Here is a 9,686-nt window from a genome sequence, read left to right on the forward strand (position 1 = left end):
TCACAGCAACCGGTGTAAACAATGGGCCACATTAATACCACATATACCTTAGGGTACCCCTGGGAGCACAATGAAGAAAACACACAACGCAAGGGAAAGGAATCTGCAGCAACAGAGCACAGACAAGAATGTGCACAGCGGCACGCAGGTCCATCGGGAAAGGGGCCTGCTAATGAGGCCATGCAGTGCTGTCTCGGGTCACCGTCACCAGGTAAGTAGCACGATGTAAGTGACCTGCACTTATTTTCGGGGTGTTGAGCTGTGGGGTCTTTGTAGTATTTACACATTATCCTACAGTGCAGGTCTAAGTTATTTCTAATTTCTAATTATGCATTCATGTAATACAGACTATACTTTGTAGTCGACACGCTTTTCAGCAGTCATCTACACTCTCGCATGGCTTTTTTAGTTCCACATGGCGGAGGAGCTCTGACCTCATACTGCAACGCACACCTCCCCTCAGCCACAGCCACTGTCTTTCCCTGTTATCATGAAATAAAATGAGGCTTCACCCCTCAGGTTCTTCAATTCATGAAACATTAAGAGGCTGGGATTCCCTGATCAGTTTGCAACGCATGAGTTTAGAAACTATTAACAACTGGGCAGCAACACTCTCATAGTCTAATAATAAAATCACCACTGTAGCTCTGTCCAAACCGGAACGCGAGCAGAACGTTATCACAAAGAATTGTTTTTCATTGGCACCGCAATCTGCAAAAAGGGCCCAGATATAAAGATTTCTTGGATCCAGCCAGCTTTGGTCAGGTATTCCCTGCACCAGAATATGGTCTGGTATAGCACAAAGAGACCAACACTTGGCAATTCCACATGGCAACATAGTAGGGTTACGGAAAATCAAGGAGTTAATGCTTTGGTGGGTCGAATCACACAAACAATGCTATAAACTGGTAGAAAACCCAGGCACCGGCCCCTTCATTTTATGTTTTTATGTTTACTTACTTTGTGTAAGCATGCCGGGCCACGTGCCTGCACACATAATGTCTTCTGTCATCCTTGGCTGGGCTAGCTGCAGGGCTGGGCCAGACAGACTGCTATTTGACTGCTGCAGCTCCATATAGAGGCCTCCTCATCCGTCATTGCACTTGCACTGTACATGCTTTGCCACTGCCAGAGGCACTTTCTTCCCAAATGTGCTGGGGTGTATCCGACTGACTGACCGCACCACACCCGCTCACGTACATGATTGGCTGCCAACCCACAGCTGTTGCCTAACACATAGCAACAGCAGCCCCCTGGCCGTGGGCAGGCCCCTGAGGCTCAGAGCGAGGACTCTAGTTAGGCAGGCAGCCCCAGGCCAGCCACCATACCCACCAAAACAAACGTATACTACAGAAGCCGCCCACAGGAGGCAAGGTCTCAGCTCATAGACACAACTGCCCCTCCCTCCTTCCCACCCCCACGACAATTTGTTCCAATTTATTGTGTTTTTTAATCAAAGTGCGGCAGAGCCTGGGACACTGCCCAGCACAGCCTCAGCTATTGTGTTAATTAGTAACTAAGTGTTAACTTTCTTTGATGAATGCATGCATCATCCCATTTGCTGCGCGGTGAGCAGTTCAGAGCAAGTAGTAAAGTTACGTAATTTAAGTTACTTACACACAAAAATAATGTGTATGTCGCAAAACTGGCCCCAGGGTGGCTTGTAAAACTGGCCCCAGGCCACCCCAATTCAGAAATGCATTCGGCCGGAGGCAAAAATGCCTGTTGGGCCAGTCCGCCCTTGCCTGCCACATAGCGTTTGTAAGCAATCAAATGGCTTTTCCTGACGGTATACCTATAAAAATGTTTCATTGTCATTATGGTCATGTTTATTTGTTCTTTAAGAACACCCTTTATTAGGCAACTGCAAACAATTATTTTAGCAGGGCGATCATTTAAATGCAACAAACTTAATAAAATCCTGCTGGGAGTTCATCCTATTGGGATAATCTACTGCTACCAATTTCCTAACTGGCGTCTAGCACATTAAGACCTGCCATTGACATGGGCCCAGCCGACATAAAACCAGTTCAAATCACTGAAAAACTTTATTAAGTAAAGATACGATTTATCTTCTGTAATTAAAACACCTTTGAAATTCCGTGCAAACATTTAAGTTGAAGGGATATTATCATTTACCTACTTTTATAACAATAAATAATGCAAAGGAAAAAGGTGTCATGGTTGCAATGCAAAAGAAAAACCCCAGACCATGTAGATTCACCATTTATAGGTTGCATAGCAGCCATGGCTTGTTCCTTAACATGCACTGCTTGTGAGATCATGCTTTGATGTCTTTTGGGTTGACCCTGAAATAAAAGGAGAAACTCACACTGCAACTGTAACCTTTACGCACAATGCCTCACTACTTCACAAGACTCACTGTAACTATAACATGTGCCTGCGCTCCCTCATATACTAAAAGCATGCTTTGTGAAATAATGGCATATTTTGGGTTAGGTTAGATTTGCAATGTGATTGACTTTGTTTTGTAGTAGGGTCATTGTTCATTCAGAGTGATTGTGTTTACAATAGCATTGCTATTCCTAGCATATGTAGCTTTAACATTATGTTATCGTTGAACTGTGTGTCTGTACCTTAATTTTGCCATTTGCTGTGTTTGTTGACTTAAAATGTATCTTAAGTAATCTTTTTTAGCTAAAAATGTTTTATGCATTAGTAAATATTGAACAATTAATTTCTTGAATTGTTAAAATTAGTATGAACATTTTTAAGTTTGGATTACCTTTAACAAGTACATTAATCATTAGATAAATGCCAAAACTAATTGCAAAAAGATTAATAATGAAAAAAAATACATTACAGGCATGACAGACACATACCTATAATGAAAGTGTATGCAAGAGGTTTAGGAATATTAGCAATTATTCTTTAAAATGGTTTACTGGTTTACAAGTTTGTGTGTGTCTGTGTAAGTGTGTGTGTGTGTGTGTTGAGTTAGTGTGTTGGCATCTGCATTTGCTTATTCTAAGTGTATTGCATATGCACCTCTGGAACCCACGTTTGAAACCTATTCAGTTTATTTAATATGTGCTGATGTACATCCTGAATATAATGGTTGTGCATATTGTATGATTTATGTGGCATGTGCATATTATGTGCATATTATGTGCATATGATTTTTGTTTCTCCTTTGTGTTTTCCAGTCATGTATGTTCTCTGGGTGTATGTATATTCCATGCACATGAGCTGTGTCCCCTGTGTGCATTCCAAACACCTATGGCATGTATATTGAAAGCATGTGACATGTATTGTCTATGAGTCATGTATGTAAGTACATTTTGAGCATCTGGAACATAAATGTACATAGTCTGAGAGATAATTTGGGGATGCACGTGTGGGGTACTATGTATGTGCCTGCACGTGTGTGTAGCAGAGGTTGTTTCGAGTGTGTGTTTGTGCATGTGTATGGTTTTGTGGGGCTGTTTGTATGTGTGCATTTCTTTTATTAGTTCTGTGTGTGCATGAGAGGCAGGGTGTGTTTGCATTGTCATTTTGCGAATATTCATTCCAAGCAAATTGCCTGAACGCGTTCTTTGTGTGTGTTCTTTGTGCATATTGTCTTGTGCATACACATTCTTCATATATTGTCAGCATACATTGTCTATGTGTTTTTTATCTCCATGTTGTTTTTGCTAATTGTACTCAATTGCATTCTATGTGTGTTGTCTGTGCATATGTTTATTATGAGTTTGTTGTTGGTGGTCCACATGTGTCCTTTTATGTGCATTCATCATCACAAATGTGCTTATTTTTTGTTTCTCTTGATTTGTGTTTCAGGTGCATACCTGGCGTTTGGCTAAAACGATTTCTGAAATTATTATGGTGAGCAACAGTTACAGGTTAGTGCTAGACAAAATGCCCAAAAACAGAATCAAAACATTTTGAAAATGTGTGTCCCAAAAAGGATATTATTTGGGTACATAGAGAACCCAGCAAAAAACACTGATGTTTTAAATATCTGTCCATGAAATTAAATGTCCACAAAACCTAACCAAATTTGAAATTAATATTTGGACATAGCCAGATCACATGCTTGTTTGGAAACAGCCAGAGCTGCTGCCTGGTGATATTTTACAAATGTGGTCCAACTCTAAAAAGGAAAAGGTTTTTTCGTTTATCTATGTGACTTGTCATGTGATCATAACTATTGTGTCGCTACAGGGCATTATAATATGCACAGCTAAATAAATGATGGATATTGCTATACAAAGTTCAAACCTATAAACATTGGGAATCCCAACATTAAGATTTAAGAGCTGACTAAACACTAAATATAACATATAACATCATTGAAGAAACCTTGCAGTAACTCACTGTTTTGTCTTGGATTGTTTTGTATGTGTTGCTTTTTAAATGTTTGATATGTGTTAGTAGTATTGTATTTTGTTTAAATGCTGATGTTGTATGTGTTCTTTGCATTTGTCTGTAGGGTGTAGTTTTGTATGCAATGTGGTATGGAAATGGTTGCAAGAGTATATGTTGTTGTGTATTGTATGGTTAGAAAAACATTTTTGAATGGTTATATTGGTTTAGCAGAAGCTGTTAAGATTACTTGAGTAATGGTTAAAGTATTGATTTCTGGTCATACAATGACTGATGGAATCTGTAATTATATTAATGTGCGCATCTGCATTTGCTTATTCCAAGTACACCTCTACATTTGGAACCTATTCAGTGTATTTAATCCATGGTTATATACATCCTGAATATAATGTTTGTGCATATTGTATGATTTATGTGACATATGTACATTATCTGCATATGGTTTGTGTTTCTCCTGAGTATCTTCCAATGATGTATGTTCACTGAGTGTATGTGTACTGTGTCTCCTCTGTGCATTCCAAACATCTATACCTGAAGGTATATTGAAATCATTTGACCTGCATTGTCTATGAGTGATGTGCTTAAGTATATTTTGAGCATGTGGAATATAAATGTACATAGTCTGAGGGATAATTTGGGGGATATATTTGATTGGTGATATGCGTGTGTGTGTGTGTAGCCCAGGTGGTTTGGAATGTGTGTTTGGGTGTGTGTTTTTGTGTGGCTGCTTGTATGTATGTGTGATTTTTATCAAATCAGTTGTGAACATGAGAGAAAGGTATGTAAGCATTGTCATTTTGCAATATTGAGTCCATGCGAATTGTCTGTGCACATTCTCTGTGCGTGTTTGTGTGCATTTTGTCTGTGCATGCACATTCTTCATGTATTGTAGCGTACATTTTCCGTGTGTATTTCATTTCCATGTTGTTTTTGCCTATTGTACTCACTTGTTTTCCACGTGTTGTCTGTGCATATGTTTATCCTGAGTTTCTTGTTGGCGGTCCAGATGTGTGGTAGTATGTGCATTCATCATCACAAATGTCTTATTGTTTGTTACTCTTGATCTGCTTTGCAGGTGCATACCTGGAGCTTGGCTGAAACAATTTCTGAAATTATCATGGAGAGCACCAGTTCCAGTCTATTGCTAGGCATGTGCCAAAAGTCCCAAAAACAGAATCAGAATCAGAACATTTCAAAAATGTGTGTCCCGAAAGAATATTATTTGGATTTATAGAAAGCCCAATGCAAAACACCTATTTTTCAACACTTTGTAAATGAAATTAAATGTCCATAAAACCTCACCAAATTTGACATGAATATTTGGATATAGCCAGATCACATGAATGTTTGGAAACAGTTAGAGCAGTTGCCTGGTGATCTTTTACATATGTCGTCATATGTGGTCAAATTCTAGAAAGGAAAATTATTTTTCGTTTACCTATATGCCACCAAAACTATCATGTCGCTACAGGACATTATAACAAACACAGCTAAAAAAAATGAAGGATATATCAATAAAATACCAACATTAAGATTTATAATATGACAAAACACTAAATATGACATAAAACACCATTGCTGAAACCTTACAGTAGCTCACCCTTTTGTCTTAGATTGTTTGCATGTTTTGCTGTGTAAACTTGCTGATGTGTTAGTAGTATTGTATTTTATTTGAATGCTGATTTTGTATGTGCTCTTTGCATGCAACTTTAAGTTGTAGTTTTGTATAAAATGTGGCATGGAAATGGTTGTAAGAGTATATGTTGTGTGTTGTATGGGTAGAACAGCATTTTTGAAGGGTTATATTTGTTTAGCGGGAGCTGTTCAGATTACTTGAGTAATAGTTAATGCTGTTGATTTTTGTTTGTACAATGATTGATGGAATCCATAGGCATTTGTAGACATATTGTGTGGGTATTTGCTTTGGGATAATTGCATCCTTATTTTTGTTGTTTATAGTGTGCATTTGGCAGTATTCATTATGTTTTTAGGAGTTAATAATAGTATGGGCCTCATTACGACCCAGGCGTTAAGGGTTAACGCCGTCGTTAACCCTTAACGCCTATTCTGATTTTAACGGCTGCTTTTAGCAGCCGTTAAAATCCATGGCGCTAACCTGCCATGATGCTAATTACGCCACCGTAGTTTACGGTGGCGTAATTAGCGCCTTCCCCACTCCCATTATGCCCTATGGGGCAAAAATGGGAATGGGGAAGGGAAAATGGGAAATGGGGATTTACCGCCCCACTCACCTTGGAATGGGGCGGTAAATCCGCCATCCACCATGGTGTAAATGTAGTTTACACCATGGTGGTAAAGTTGGCGCAATTAGCGCCTGGGTTGTAATGACCCCCTATATGTTTTACTCCATTGGATTTTTAAATGAGGCTATATGTTTTGTTCTATGTGACTTGTTTTTGTGTTTGTCTGTGGAACTTTTTTTTATCTATTATGTTCTTTTGTAGGCAGGGACTGTTTCAACATTTGTAAAGTATTGTCTTTTTTTAACTCCATTTTGAAATGTGAGTTTTCCTATGTGTTAGATGTTGTTCTGGAGAGGTTTACAAGTATGAGTTGCAAATTCTGGCTGTGAAGCATTGTTTACTTCCATTGGAACATGGTCCCACAGTTCTGACAAGAATTGGATGAGTTACTTTTATTTATAATTTGGTATATGTTTTAAAAGCAACTTGAGGATTTTGCAAGGTTTGGCAAAGGAAGGTTGAACTTTATTGACTCACAGTGTGGTTTACATGTATGCAGACTCCTTTCCTTGGCCCTCATTAGGACCCTGGCGGATTTTTTCCGCCATCGGCGGACTTTTCCGCCATGGCGCAAAGTCCCTTTACGCCATGGCGGATGGCGGACTTACCGCCCCATTCCGAGGTCGGCGGGGCGGTAAGTCCCCATTGACCCATTTACCCTTCCCCATTCCCATTTCGGCCCCATAGGGCTCAATGGGAGTGGGGAAGGTGTTAATTACGCCACCGTACACTACGGTGGCGTAATTAACACCGAGGTCCCATAGCGCCATGGATTTTTACGCCCGCAAAAAGCGGGCGGAAAAATGACCATGGCGCTATGGGAACTCGTAGTTGGCGGTAAGGGGTCGGCGCAGCTAACGCTGGCGCAAACCCCTTAGCGCCAGGGTCCTAATGAGGGCCCTTGTCTTTTCAGTCTATCATTTTAGCATGTTATTTTATGACCAGTAATTGTTTTTCAGTAGGTAAATGGATGACATGATGATGTGTGTAGACAGATGATTATTTTACTTAATGTTATTTTTTGTTGACAGGTATATAACACTGCATCTATTTTTGCATCTGTTTGAGTCCATGTTTCAAATTAGAACATTGCTTATACAGCTTCTTTTGATAAGTGTAATTAATTAAAGAAGGACTGTGGCCTTGCAGCAGTAACTTTAATGTATGATTGTTATTCTATATTTGAGACAGTTCTTCACGAGTGCAACCAAAAAGAATTTCTTACTCGAGAAAAATATATAGAGACTGAAACGTGTTTATGTTGTGTAAGGGTGCAGAAGTAAGTCTCGGAAACAATGGTGGCATATTTTTGAACAGATAATTTTGTTAATCAAGAAAGGGTTGAAAAATGTCTTGCTATCCTTAAAACTAAGATGGGTTTCCCTACCTCAAAGAAAACTAGTGAAATTGTCAGGATGTCCAAAACTACAAATTCTGTTACTGCCCTGTCTCAAAAGCTTCCTCTGTCCCTAACACTAATAAATTAACTGTGCAAGGATGATCTCTTCTCAAAGTAAAGTGTTCATGGTAACTTCATCCAACAGAAAAGTTCCCAAAATCAAAACTGCAGAAAGTAATAAATGTTCAAAAATGTACACTCCATGGATAGGGTTATGCTACTTTCCCCTGGAGTCTTCCTTCTTCTACTTTCCTTCCTTTTGGGCTCCTGAGCCCTGTATTGTTTCAGGCTAAACTCACTAGAATATATTCCACAGATTTATAATTCTTTTATCTCACCAACTTGGCACACTCCTCTAAAAGCTTAGGATTCCTATTTAATTAGTCTTTTTCAGTTCCAGTGTTCTTGCCCCCTTTATTCTCAAACTTTCATTTAGGGTGCAGGTCTGAGACTCACAGTATTCTGAATGGTTTGGTTTACTCTCTTGCCAAGCAGCTGTCCTCTCATGGACTGTCTCTCTTTCTCTCGCAGGATCCCAGACCCTCTTGTTCTTCGTTATTTTAGGTTTTCGTTTTTCACATGGGTGTGGGTCCCAATGTATTATCGTATCTGTTTGTTTCACTCTCCTGCCAAACATACAGTTCCTTTATCTTGGTTATTCTTGGGGTCCCTGAACCTCTTCTACTTTGACTTCGATACTGGTGCGGGTCCTAGACTCACAATGTTCTCTCAGGGTCCCAGACCCTCTTATTACAGCTTCTATTTTAATCCCCTTGCTTCCAGAACCTCTAGCCCCTCTCCAATAACCTTTGTACCTGTTTATCTCTTCGGTGCAGGTACCAGCATTTCCTGAGCAGCTGTGTTGCTCCTCAAGGCTCCGGCAGCATTCGGGCAACCAGTGGGGTCTGCAGCATCACAGCAGATGTTTCAATCTCATCAGCTGCATGTCTTCCCTCTCGGGTGCTTTGCCTGGGCCTAGGGTGCCCAGATGTTCATCTCGGCAGCAGCCCGAGTAATCCTACTATCCCGGAAAACATTTGTGTTCTTCATCTCCTCTGTTCACGGATTCCCTTTGGGCTCTTGTCTGCTCATCTGGTTTCCGCCTCCTGCAGTTCCTACTCCTCAGACAGCTCTTACTTAGTGTCTCAAATGAGCTGCCTTTGATATGATATGATATGATAGGTTGTTTATATAATGCGCTAAATACCGACAGGTTTCTAAGCGTGGACCCGCGGATTGAACCTGTGGTGCTGCGTATCGTCTTGCTTCCAAGGCAGCACGTGGCCCTGAGCTATCCTCCCGAGTCTTTTTTTGAACTTTCACTCTGGATTGTTGAATCTCTTTTGCCCAATCACATACAGTGAAGTACTTGAAATAGAGCGATAGGTAGCATACCTGGTATTTTCTTGTATTTTCTTGTGCTTTAGTCCTGTCAAGTATATTAGATTGACTAACTTGACAATAGAACACATTGCTCTATCTAAAAAGGCGCAAGGAGGTTTTGGCACTGGAAAAGGGGTTGGGTGTATTGAAGTGGGGGCATACCGCATTCTCTGTGTATGGTCATCCCCAATCCCACAAGGGTTTCCTTCACCGTGTGATCCTCCCTCGGTGCACCACCCCCAGAGGTACTATTGTACTGTGGATGCAACGACCCTGGCCCAATGGGAAAAGTG

Source organism: Ambystoma mexicanum, chromosome 7p, assembly GCF_040938575.1.
Source record: "Ambystoma mexicanum isolate Mex_15411 chromosome 7p, UKY_AmexF1_1, whole genome shotgun sequence".
NCBI lineage: Eukaryota > Metazoa > Chordata > Amphibia > Caudata > Ambystomatidae > Ambystoma > Ambystoma mexicanum.